We start from the raw sequence: 14,573 nt of genomic DNA on the forward strand, positions 1-14,573 counted from the left end.
ATTTGCAACTACTGAAGATTATGACTTGAATGGTTAATTATTTTATGAAATAATGAAGCTTTACCTTCAAATGAATGATTATTCCAACCTCTGTAAAAAAAAGTATTTTGAAATTGATAATTTAAAAAAATTAAAAAATTATCACTGAAATTATTCCTTGATCCTATTAAGTTATTTGAAACCCTAAAACTTTTCAAGTATACATCGCTTTTACAGAAATACGAGAAGCAATGCACACTGTATTATTACAATAGTAGAACCTCCAAATCTTAAAATTTTAATAATAATGGAGCTGAATGTGGTGACTACATGTAAAACCAGTGCATACTAAAATGTATATTTTTAGCAAGTTTAAAGTGTAATTACAGTAATGAATTCAGTAAAATGGCTTCATCTTTGAAAAACAGTTCAATGATATAGCTGCAATTTCCATACCAAAGTGCCAGTTCTATTCTTATAAATTCTCATTACAATTTTTTTATAAACTCTTCTCAATCACTTTTTACTCATGACTATTTTATTGATATAATTATCCATCATTATACATGGCAAAATGTCCATGTCCAATAATTGAACCAAATTACTCCTTTTGAAAGAAACTAACAAAAATTCAGTAGGTTTGGATGCAAAATTACCAAGACACCTAATGGCAGCTAACCGTATGTAAATAAAGAGAAACAATAAAAAGAGTAAAGCGCCAATGACAGGAAAAAGAGATCCTTCTCAGAATGGCAAGAGAAGGTAGTTCAGACAGGAGGTAAGTATTAAACCAAGTTTTAAAAATACAAGTATAAATACTTGGGAGAAGTGAGCAGAGACTAATACTGATTATCAGTGGACAAAACATGGGCAAGTGAAATTTATTTATGTGTAATAAGTAGATGTTTAGTGGTGAAAACATTCTAGCTTTTTAGTGTATCCATACAGATTCAATTTCACACTTCAAAGCTGTGCTGTCCAATATGATAGCCACTAGCCAGCCACATGTGCCTACTTAAAATTAAATTAATTAAAATTAAATAAAATAAAAATTCAGTCCCTCGTTTTCACTGGCCACATTCCAAGTGCCCAGAGCCACAGCAGGCCCAGGGACACATTGGACACATGGAACCAGGGCATGTCCATCACAGCAGAAAGTTCTGTTGAACAATGCTGTGGTCCGTCATAGGAGGAGAGTCATAATGCAGGTTTATGGGTATTATTCATCTGGAAGTTTAGCACAAATATATATTTTTTATTATCCAAATTATGAGTTACTGGACTTCCGCCAAGATGGAGACGTAGGTGGAGGAACCACCTTGCCTCTGTGCACAACCAAATCTAAGAACAACTATTTTTAACAGCAGTCACAACCAAGCCACACGGAAAATCAACAATACGGAGTCCAAAGGACAACTAGATACTCAGCTGGACCGGAATGAGGAGCGAAGCCAGCAGCGGAACAGGTTAGCAAGAAAAAATTCCCGGGTGGTGCGCGCTCCCGGAGCGCCGAAGCAGCCGAAAGCGCTGATCGAGAACGAGCTAGCTACGGGAGCGCACAGGGAGCGCACAGGGAAGAGGCACGGAGGGCTGTCTAGGGTCGGTCGCCCACCTGCGTGCGGAGAAACCAGTGAGAAGGGAAGCCTGCTCGGGGCAGCAGGCTCGCACAATTCCAATCGGATAAACAAGCCCGAGGCGTATGGTGTGAGTGGACGGGCTGGGATAGCGGAGAGGACCGCCATTGCTCCCTCTCTGACCACGCCCCCACACACAGCGTCACAAACCAGCGACCTGGGTCTCCCCGTCCTGGTAAACAACTAAGGCTTCGATCCGCTCACTTAACAGCATGAATAGACCAAAAATGGCTCTAGGACAACTCAGAGCCCCAGAACCGATAGATCTAAGTGATGAAGAAATAGCCAGTCTTTCAGATGCACAGTTCAAAACACTGGTTATCAGGATCCTTACAGAACTGGTTGATTTTAGTCACAAATTAGAGAAACATATGGAAGCTAAACGAATTGAAATGAAGGGAAATACACAGGAAACCAATAGTAATGGAAAGAAAATTGGGACTCAAACTAAGGGAGTGGACCAGAAGGAAGGAAAAAATGATCAAACAGAAAAGAATGAAGAAATAAGAATTCAGAAAAATGAAGAGAAGCTTAGGAACCTCCAGGACATCTTTAAACGTTCCAACATCCGAATTATAGGGGTACCAGAAGGGGGAAAGGCACAGCCACCAGTGGAAAACTTATTTGAACAAATAATAAAGGAGAATTTCCCCAATTTGGCAAAGGAAATAGACTTCCAAGAAATCCAGGAAGCTCAGAGAGTCCCAAAAAAGTTGGACCCAAGAAGGGACACACCAAGGCACATCATCATTACATTAGCCAAGATTAAAATGAAGGAGAGAATCCTAGAAGCAGCAAGAGCTAAGGGGACAGTCACCTACAAAGGAGTTCCCATCAGACTGTCAGCTGATTTCTCAAAAGAGACCTTACAGGCAAGAAGGGGCTGGAAAGAGCTATTCCAAGTCATGAAAACCAAAGACCTACAACCAAGATTGCTCTACCCAGCAAAGTTTTCATTTAGAATGGAAGGACAGATAAAGTGCTTCTCAGATAAGACCAAATTCAAGGAGTTCATCATCACCAAGCCCTTATTATATGAAATGTTAAAGGGACTTACCTAAGAAAAAGAAGATAAAAAAGATGAACAGTGAAAGGACAGCAAACTCACAGTTATTAAGAACCACACCTAAAACAAAAGCAAACTAAGAGGACAGCTAGATCAGGAGCAGAACCATACAAATGAAGATCTCATGGAGGGTTAGCAACAGGGGTGTGGGAGGAGGGGAAGGGGGGAGAAGGTACAGAAAATAAGTAGCATAGACAGTAGATAGAAAATAGATAGGGGGAGGGTAAGAATAGCAGGGGAAATACAGAATCTTGAGACACGTGTTCATGAACTAAAGGGGAAAATGGTGGGGGAGGGGTATGCAGGGTGGAGGGGAATGGAGGGGGGGAATAGAGCAAATGTAATGGCATAATCAATAAAAAAAAGTTTAAAAAAACAAATTATGAGTTACTTCTAGAGACAAGACATACAATGAGATAAACCAGGAGTTAAATTCTTTATTGCTTCCCTCTCCCAGAAAGACTTCCTTGGAATATTATTATCTACCAGCACCTAAGAAATATAATAGTTTAAAAAATATATAGGAAGCAACTTTTGACCTGGTATAACATTTCAGATGCTTAATCCCTAGACATAATTTTATTCTCTCTGTGACTGAGTAAGACAGTTGAGTAAAATAAGGGATTTTGTTTGCTTTATGTAATACTATAACCCATAGCATACCCAGACAAAGATAATCTGTTATAGTGGGTTTGGCAGGCATTTCTTTAACAAGTTGCTATAAGTAAAATAACCTTTATTGTAGTTCTTTAAGGTTTTGAATTATAAAACATCTCTACCATAATATAGTTATTAGTTTATTGTCATTAAATTTTTTAAAATAGCATTCTTTTCAGAACTGCCTTTGGAAAATAGTATTAAATAGATAAAAATCAGTGCATGTTTATTTTGGAACATAAAACACAGAAAATGATTGGACGCTCTCCAATTCTTTCATGAGCTAAATATAGCTCTGACACTATAATCTAATAAAGATGTGACACACCAAAAAAATTTATAGACAACCCTTAATTGTGAATATTAGACACAAAGCAAATAAATGCTAGCAAACCTAGTTCAAAATACATTAAAACTACCCTGGCTGGTGTGCCTGAGTGGACTGAATGCTGGCCTGTGAACCAAAAGGTTGCTGGTTTGATTCCCAGTCAGGGCACATGCCTGGGTTGCAGGCCAGATCCCCAGGTGGGGGTGTGAGAGAGGCAACCACACATTAATGTTTCTCTTCCTCCCTTCCTTCCTCCCTTTTTCTCTCTCTAAAAAATAAATAAAATCTTAAAAAATACATTAAAACTTGAACTCATTGAGGTCAAGAAGAATTTACCTCAGATTGGAAAACTAGTAATATAAGGAAACTTATTAATAAAATAATAATATCAATTGATTAAATAAGAAAAATTATATGATCCTCTCAGAAGATACTAAAAGGCTACCAGATACAATTCAAAACCCATTTATACTCTTAATTAAAACATATTACTATGTAACATTAGAATAAACATGATGAGTATCTAGTTCAAATAAAAAGCCAATTATACATAGTAAACATATATTATTTATCATTATTTTATATTTGTATGTCATTTTTAGCCATACAGTATATTAATTACTTCAGTGTAATGAAGTATGAAGCAGAAATGAAATAAACAGTGGAAAGGCAAACACAAGAATCTTACAATATTTTTCAGAGATTCTGGCCAAGATGGACGTATAGGTAGAAATGCTTTGCTTCCTCGCACAACCGAAAGAAGGGTAGCAACTAATTTAAAAATAATAAACAACTAAAACTGCCAGAAAAATCAAACTGCATGGAACTCTGACAACCAAGGACTTACACAAACATTCTTCCATACTGCTAGGAGGGGTGGAGATGGGAAGCTGGGTAAAGAGGACTGGCCATGAGGCAGACCACGTGGTCAAGGCAGGGCTGCCTGACCAGGAAACTGAAGACTCAAAACCTCCAGCTGTAAAATACTGTGGGAGCTTCCTCTCTGACCCCTCACCCACAGAGAACACCACAATGCAGTGAAGTGGGTTGCCCAAACCTGGTGAATATCCAAGGCCCCACCCTGCTACAACATAACAGGTGCACCGAAACAAAGAAATATGGCTCAAAGGAAAAAACAGATCAAAACTCTAGAAAAAGAACTAAGCAGTGAGGAGATAGACAACCTATTTAATGAAGAGTTCAAACCAATAGTAATCAGGATACTCACAGAAATGATTGAGCTCAGTTGCAAAATGAAAGAAGAAATGAAGGCTACACACAGGAAAATATACAGGGAACCAACAGTGAAGAGAAGGAAACCGGGACTCAGATCAGTGGTTTGGACCAAAAGGAAGAAATATGCATTTGACCAGAACAGAATGAAGAAACAAGAATTTGGAAAAATGAGGAGAAGTTTAGGAAGCTCTGGGACAACTTTAAGTGCTCTAACATCTGAATCATAGGGGTGCTGGAAGAAGAGGAAGAGCAAGAAATTGAAAACTTATTTATAAGAACAAATAGTGAAGGAAAACTCCCCCAATCTGGCAAAAGAAATAGACTTTCAGGAAGTCCAGAAAGCCCAGGAAGCCCAGAGAGTTCCAAGGAAATTGGACCCAAGGAGGAACACACTAAGGCACATCATAATTAAGTTACTCATGATTAAAGATAAGGAGAGGATTTTAAAAGCAGCAAGAAAAAAGGAGAGCGTTACCTACAAAGGAGTGCCTGTAAGACTATCAGCTGATTTCTCAAAAGAAACCTTGCAGGCAAGAAGGGGCCGGAAAGAAGTATTCGAAGTCATGGAAGGCAAGGACCTACATCCAAGATGACTTTAACCAGCAAAACTATCATTTAGAATGGAAGGGCAGATGAAGTACTTCCTAGAAAAGGTAAAGTTAAAGGAGTTCATCCTCACCAAGCCCTTATTATATGAAGTGTTAAAGGGACTTATATAAGAAGTAGAAGAAGATCAAAACTATGAACAATAAAATGACAACAAACTCTTAACTATCAACAACTGAACCTGAAAAACAAAAACTAAGCAAACAACTAGAACAGAAACAGAATCACATAAATGAAGATCACATGGAGGGTTATCGGTGGGGAGGGAGAGGGGGAGAATGGAGGGGAAGGCACAGGGAATAAGAAGTATAATTGGTAAGCATAAAATAGACAGGGGGAGGTTGAGAATAGCATAGGAAATGGAGAAGCCAAAGAACTTACATATACAACCCATGGACATGAACTGAGGGGGGTAATGCTAGAGGGAGGGGGTAGGCATAAAGGGGAGAAAAAATGGGACAACTGTAATAGCATAATCAATAAAATATGCTTAAAAAGAATCTTATGATATTTTTTAGATTATACAATTGCAAGAAAAATAAAAACAATTCATACTTATTTCTTAATAATAGAATACAGGGGTTAAACGTTAATGGCAAAGATCAATGTATGTCTGTAAAATTGTCAAAAACCAGTTTGAATATATATAAAATAAACCCATTTCTAAGTAAAATTGTTAATGAGTGACATCTATGATCACTATAATGAAAAGTGCAATTCTTACTGAGAGATCTAAGTGGAGAGAAGTCAATAGGGGAAACATCATCTACTTAGTGGGAAAAATAAATTTATTAAGGATCTTTATTTTTTCAAGTTAACTTACAGGTTTGATGCAATTCTAATTAAAACATTTTTTTTGGAGGCCTTAAGAATAATAAATTCACAGGAAAAAACCTAAAAATATAAAAGATATTTTATCGGATTATAAACTATATTACTATTAGGTAATCAAATATATTACTGTGGTTTAAAACAATGCCTTTGACTAACCACCCCTTCTCAGTCTCCCTTCCCCTCCCCACCCTCAATACTAATAGGAAATCAAGTTCCTTAAGACATCTGTCTGGTGTATCAGGAAGCTGGGGCTTTTTCTTTTATTTCCCCTTTTTTTAAAACACCAGATGGTCTGCCATCTGGTGGCCTGAATCAGCAACTACATTTTCACTGCTGTAAGACCTGTGGGGTTGGCTGTTGTTTCTCTTGTAATTTACACTTTTCTGGTTAGCCAAGGCATTAGAGGTGAATGCCTGGGTCAAGGGGCACTAAATGGCACATTCCTTAAAATCACTCCTATAAAAAACGACATGATGTCTGGGTTTCACGAAAATGTTGATAATTATTGAAGCATGGTGCTTCTTTTGTGTATATTTGCAAATTTGTAGTAAAAAGTTCAACCTAGAAACAAAAACAAAAATTATTGTTATCACAATTATAAGTGGTCAATTGTTGTAAGAAAGAATTCTCAATCTCATTAAAAATTAAACATGGGCAAATTAAAATGATTATATATTTTTACCTTTTAGATGACAAAAAGCATTAAAACACTAATAGTTCTTAGTGCTGAAAAGGTGTGAAAAAATAAACACATAATCTTTTGGTGAGAGTATCAGTTGGTACTGCCTTTGGAGGGCAATTTAGTAACACTGATGGATAATTTTATAGTTCCCAAAATGTTTCATATCCTTACACCCAGATTCTGCTTCTCTTTTATAAAACTACTCCACCAAGAATACAAAAATGCATGTACACTGATGCTCACTGTAGCACTGTTTATAAGAGCAAAATATTGGAAATGATCATAAATAAGATATTAAATAAAGGTATGTTTGTATAATGGAGTACAACAGATGAATTTAAAAGCACAGTTTTTGTGTTAATATGAAAAGATATTCTTGGAAAATGAGTTAAAAAATCGTGTAAGTGGGAATGTCCTCACTATCATGAAAGAAGACAATATATGTTAATACATGCATTTACAATAATCTGGAGGCCAATAACCATGCAATTATAGTGATTTTCTTTAGTTCATAATAAAACTAGATTTTCAGTTTCTTAATTGTGTAATTCTATGATGTTTGCATTTCTCACAATGTACATATATTACTTTTCCAAAAAAAGCAATAAAGATAAAATTTTAAAGTAAATAAATTCAAGAGTGTTTCCCAGCAGTCCTTAAAAAAATGTCCTAGTATTAAGACCAATTCCCTACTGCCTTCCACATCAGGAAGGTTCCAAGTTGGGATGCTTCCATCTCTTCTGAAGATGGAGGAGGCTTTTTTCATCCTCTTTTGTTTGAGAGACTTGATCTCAGTGTCCTGAACTTCAAATACAAGTCTCAGAATTTTCTGGACTATTTCTCCCAGAATATTCTAAGAGAAAGTAGAAAAAATAGACACTCCCTGGCTTCCTTACTATGCCAGAAACGCACACTGTCAAGGTCACCAAGCCCAAATGAGTGGCCTCCGCAGCAGGTGTTCAAGATGATTCATTGGCACTCAGGGAACAAGCATTAGAATTTCAGCCTAAATATTTTAATCTCATTCTTTGTTAATTTACATTTTTGAGTTTTGTTTTCTACTTGTATACTATACAATTTTTATATTTATTTATAGCTATGTACATGCATGTAGTTCACTAGTAAATGTATATTCACCTATTAAGGAAAATATTCAGAACTCTTTTATAATGAAGCACTAGGTCAAAAAATTTTAGAGGCCATTAATCTAGACTACAGCTGCTGTTAAGAGAACTAAAAGCAGGTCTAAGGCACATATAAACATGCTCTACACATCAGTCATCCTCCCCAAAGTCACCAATATAGCAGAAAAACCAGGAAAATAGGTGAGAAAATATAATAAAAGGCAAATGTAAAAGTCACCTTAGTAGAAAGTAAAAGGGAGCAGGAAAAAGAAGGAAGTAAAACAGAAAAATTTTCTACATATACACACATAAAACAATAAAAAATAATAATAAAAGTAATGAATAAAGACAGGGAGGTAAAAATAAAAAGAAGTAATAAATCACAAAAAGACACTGAACGTTTAGTGATGAGATGCATAAGCAAACTGCCACACAACTGGAATTGAGAATGCACTGGAGCTCTTTATTTCAGGGTCTGGCATAGCACTTGGCCCATAGTAAGCACTCAATGAATAAAGGAAGGATTTTAAGCATTGCCATTTTACACCAGATGAATGTATTTATCCATGACTTGAAAGAACACTGTATTTTTATTACTTCTTTGCTAATAAATCAAGCTGCTGGGTATTTTGTAAGTTATGAGAAATAGAAAACAAAAGGCATTGAAAAGAGAATAGAAATTCTAGTGACGCTATCTCTGCAAATGCAATAAAAATCTAAAAATTCATTGGAGAACTTGAAGATATGGCAGGGAATTAATTATTTGCCAACCCATGCAAACCTCCTCCATCACTTTGCTCTTATGAAAACCAAATAATCAAGCAAGAATATTTGCAAAGAACCTATAATTTAGAACTTCTACATGGTCTTGTTATAGTCAGAATAAAAGCAATTTATAGAATTAAAGCAGTGACCTTTTTTCTCTCTTCATTTGAAAGCTGACTTTGGACTAGCAATTAGGTAGTTCATTGCTAATGTTTTACATGCTCTATAAATTACATATGAAAATAACATTCCTATTGCATTGGTATTTTTAGGCCTATTGCTAATAATAACTGTAAGCTATCTGATGTACAATACAAGTGTATTTTGTTAAAAAAAAATCTGCTCTGCCAGTAGTCACACCTTTGCTCTCTTCCCCAGGGCTATGAAAGAAAACTAGATTATTTTTAGGCAATTATGAGGCATTATATACCGAAATCATCATTCACATATTCATCAAGCATTAATTGTGCATCTCTTTGTGCCAAGCATTGTGTTGGCCTTTTAAATGCATTTGTGAAATTAAAGACTCTGCTTCCAGAGGAACTCACAGTCATTTCTCTAGCCTTTCTTGGTTAAATTAACAATCTTCAAAGTATCAGACATATATTTGTGCATGCGTATGGATATATTGACTCATGGATGTAACACAGTAATACAAAAGAATTACTGGCATTTAACCACAATTACGGCAGGATGTAAAATAGTTTCTCTATTTAAAAAACTACATAGGTACAAATGTCTTTAAAAACTGCATACTATGTGATTTAGCAATGCTACTTTTAGGGAGGATGAAGATCAGGGAGGTGCAAAGATTTAGTTACAAGAATGCTTACCGTGGGACTATTTTTCAAATAGTGCCAGAAACATTCTAGATCAATATAAGCTTATTTACATAAATTGTGTTATGTTCACACAATAGAAAAGTAAATGCTCTATAAACTGAATGGTTTGTGTGCCCCTAAGATTAATATGTTGAAACCTTAAACCCCAATGTGGAGGTATTAGGAGGTGGGACCTTCAGTGATTAGGTCATGAGAGTTGACCTAATAATGGAATTATTACCACATAAATGAAATTAATTATGACCACATAAATGGAATTGATGCCCTTATAAAAGAGACCCCGAATAGCTCTCTTAATTTTCCCTCCTTTGAGGACACAGAGAGAAGATGGCCATCTATGAACCAGGAAGCCAGCTCTCACTAGACACTAAGTCTGCTGAATCCTTGGTCTTAAGTTTCCCAGCCTTCAGAGCAGTGAAAAATAAATTTCTGTTGCATATAAACCACCTCTCTAGGGTGTTCTGCCTTAGCGGCCTGAGCCAAGGTACTAGGTAACATTCAAAAAGATCATGTAGAGTCCTGGCTGGTGTGGTTCAGTGGACTGAGCACTGGACCGTGAACCAAAGCGTCACTGGTTCCATTCCCAGTCAGGGCACACGTGTGGGTTGCGGCCAGGTCTCCCACAGGGGGCATGTGAGAGGTAACCACATATTGATGTTTCTTTCCCTCTCTTTTCCCCTCCCTTCTTTTCTCTAAAAATAAGTAAATAAAATCTTTTTTAAAAAAGATCATGTAGATATGTTCTGATTGACATGGAAAAATTTCTGTGATGTGTTATAAAGTGAAAATGGGGAATTACCTTGTTGCTTAAGTATCAAATACAGGGAGCTGCAAGCTCTGGCTTGGCTCTGACATTGGGCAAGAAACTTGACATCATACAGTCTCAGTTTTCCTGTCTATAATGGGCTGAATTGTGTCCCTCAAATTCATATGTCAAAGTCCTAACCCTTAGCACCTAAAAGTTCGACTGTATTTGGAGACAGGACCTTTAAGGGGTAATGAAGTTAAAATGAAGCCTTTAAAGTAGGCCCAAGTCCAATATGAATATGTAGGGAAGGAAAAAGAATCATTTCCTCTGTCCTCGTAGGATTAGTAGCTAGGACCTGTGAATAAAATTGACAAAAAACCAAATTAACAGGAGAGAAAAGAATATAATTTTATTAATATTTAAAATACACATACTCATACAGATATTAATATTTATATATATGAGAGCTTCACAAAAAAGAAGTGAAAAGGTCAAGAGCAGACAGACAGGGCTTACATACTATTTTAACAAAGGGTGATGAATGGTGAAGAAGTGACTAGCAAAGGAAAGGGGATTTGTTTGGTTTTTTAATTGTGCAAGAGTGACTAGGAAGTGCCTGGGGTGGGTGAAGATATTTTTTAATGGAAGATAGAGATTATTTTAGTAAGGTCTGTTACTGCAGACTCATCTCAGCACTGTCTCCTTATCTCCAGAGATAAGTGTGAAGTCCTCCCCTCTCCTCTTCCTGGTGTAGGGGCTGTACCTTTTTCATGGGAAATACATGCCTTGCTTTCATGCACGTAGCAGAGAGCTATTTCTGTGTCTGCTGTTTTTCAGTTTCCTTCAGCTCAGAACAATCAATGTGCTGCAGTGGTATATATGGGGGTATCATATTTTGATCTGCTTCAACTGATGTCCTTCTACAAAGAAATTTGAATACGAATGGGTAAAGAGGGAAGACCAAGTGGGCATAAGATGTGGGCAAGAAAGTAGCATCAAGAAGCCAAGGATAGAGGCCTTAGGAAAAATCAACCTTGCTGACATATTGATCTTAGATTTCTCTATCTCCAGAACTGTGAGAAAATAAAATTCTGTTGTTTAAGCTACCCAGTCTGTGGTGCTTTGTTACAGTGGTCCTAGCAAACTAACACATGGATTATAAGACAAGGAAAAATATATTTTAAGATTTAAAAAATGTATTTTTAGAGAGAGAGGGAGTGAGGGAGAAAGAGGAGAGAAACATCAATGTTCGAGATGCCTCTTGCATGTCCCCAACTGGGAGCCTGGCCTGCAACCCAGGCACGTGCCCTGGCGGGAGTCAAACCCATGTTCTTTTGGTTTACAGGATAATGCTCCAACCATATGAGCCACACCAGCCAGGGCAAGACTGCATTTCTAAATCCTTTAGTAATACCTTACTAAAGGCATCGCCTGTGAGGCTCAGTTGCCACACAGGCGATGGGGAGAAGCAGGAGATTTCAGTAGAACTGTGAAAGAGATGCGAAATAAAGAGAATGGTTTCTTATAACCATGCTGCAAGTTGCTAAAAAAAAAAAAATCATCTAGATTACATAATACGTACTGAGCATTTACTAACTACCAAGCATGGCCCCAAGTACTTTCTATATGTGTTCTCTAATTAAACCTCTTATATGTATGTGTGTGCATGGAGCTGTGTGTCATACATGTGTCTATGTGTTATCGATTTTTGTCTCTTCTGTTACAACATACATCTTCAAAATGAAAATTTTTTCATATGTAGTGGGTAAAAAGCAATAACATGGCCAAAATGAGAAGTCATGATTTTTTAAGAGATGACTATGTTTGCATTGTGGCAAAACATGAAATAACACTACCTGACTGAACAAAGTGTTCTGTAATAAAATACCTAACAGACACCCACCACCCACCTCATCTTACTCTTACTCCAGTGTATGACGTGCACTTCACTACGAGAGTGAGCACTATTATTTTGAGTTTTTGTTTCATGATGAGCATATTGAATACATCATATTAAGCCTGTACAAGCATCCTGGTTATAAGAATCCAAAGTAGTGAATAAAAAGAAAAGCTTTACATTTTCAGGGGAAAATTGAAATAATATAATGTTTGGAAATAAATGAGAGAACTTACAGGCCTGAGGGAATCTACATTGCTAACATTCAGGAACAAAGATGAAAAAATAAACCAAAGAAGAGCTGGTGCTTTTCAGTTATCATCTGCTGTCTAGTGCAATTGGGAAGGGCTTTGAAGAGATCAGGGTGAAGACTATAATGCCAAGTGTTGCCCAGCGCAGTTGAATAGCACTTCATGGCCTCTAGGCTCCTTAAAAAACAATACAAGCAACTTCTTTATGAAAAGAGGACACTGTCAGAACAAAAGTGGGATTTCTATTTTAGGATGGCTTAGGAAACAGAAAAACAGAACAACAAATGAGAGTAATCCAACTCTGGTAACACAATATTTTGCCCTAAGGGTGATGATGTCCTTCTTTCATTTTACCTCTTTGTAGTAATTGAAAAACCACAGCACTTTGCCACACCAAATTTTAGCAAATGGTGTCTGGAGCATGGCTATTCACTAAGGAAAATAATTAATGTATTACCTCCCATGTAAAGTAGATATGGAAAATACAAAACTGCTATATGGCAAAAGACATAATGAACTAAAAGGTAAATGACAAAACATGTAATTGTAACTTGTGACAAAGAGTTAGAATTTTATTTACTTATTTATTTATTTTTATTTTTAAAATTAATTTTATTTAGTTATTTTTCAAGTACAGTTTTTTGTCTATTTTTCCCATCCCAGCCTCCCCCGCCCATTGCTCCCCACCTCCCTCCCATTTCCACCCCCCTTAGTTCTCATCCCTGTGTCCTTCCTATTTGTTCCTCCAAATCCCTCCCAAAGAGTTAGAATTTTTATATAGTGTGTAATAAACTCTTGCAAATCAGTGAGAAAAAATAAAGACCATCTCAGTAAAAAATGGTCAAAGGATATGAAAAGATAACACAGGAAGAAACATAAAGGCTATTACATGAACCAGTGCTCAATTTCAAATTTAAAAATACAAATTAAAACTTTGCATCATTTTTAACCTAGTAGATTGGCAAAAGCATTTTTCAAAAAATTTTTAAAAAAATAAGTGCACTTTTTCTCTTTGGAATGAACTTATTCAAAGGAAATAAGACTTGGTTTCAAAAATATATGTGCAAGTATGTTCATTACAGAATTGATTTTTTTAAAGATTTTATTTATTTATTTTTAGAGAGAGGGGAAGGGAGGGAGAAGGAGAAGGAGAGAAACATTAATGTGTGGTTGCCTCTTGCTCACCCCTGACTGGGGACCTGGCCCTCCACTCAGGCATGTGCCCTGACTGGGAATCCAACGAGCAACCCTCTGGTTCTCAGGCCAGGACTAAATCCACCGAGCCACACCAGCCTGGTCTACAGAATTGTTTATAAGTTTAAAAAGATTGAAGTAATTTCATCTAGTAATTGATCATTAGTAAAATAAATCAAGGTATATATATATATATTTTTTCATTTAGCAATTCTAGAGACTATACCCCTTGGAAAAGTCAATAAAACAAACATTTCTTAAAGCCACAAAGATGTTTATTTCAGCAGTTTGTAGAAGTTAAAAATGGTACAGTACATCCACATCAGGGAGGGAGAAAAGAATAAAACTGCACACTAATGATCACATTTATGCATCCAAAAAGATACTATGTATATACACTAACAAGATAAAAATTGATTAAATGGTAATTTATAGAGTACTATGCAGCTGTAAAGAAGGAAGCTTTATATTTTTATATGAAACAGTGGTCATATATTAACAGTAAAAAGTTCTGTAACTGTACATATATGTCCCTATTTATGTAAATATGTAAGGTTGTTTGGAGATATTCTGAGACAAGCACTTTGACCATGGACACTCATCTAATAGTTGATCTGATGTTATTTGACCTAAATTTGGTTATATAAACACCAAAATGAATAATAACTTTGATTTTGCCTTTGAAAAGCTCCTAATTCTTGTTTGTTTTCTACCTATGCATGGAAGGTTA

This window comes from Artibeus jamaicensis, unplaced genomic scaffold (genome assembly GCF_021234435.1).
Source record: "Artibeus jamaicensis isolate MK-2021 breed Jamaican fruit bat unplaced genomic scaffold, CSHL_Jam_final contig_465, whole genome shotgun sequence".
NCBI classification, from domain to species: domain Eukaryota; kingdom Metazoa; phylum Chordata; class Mammalia; order Chiroptera; family Phyllostomidae; genus Artibeus; species Artibeus jamaicensis.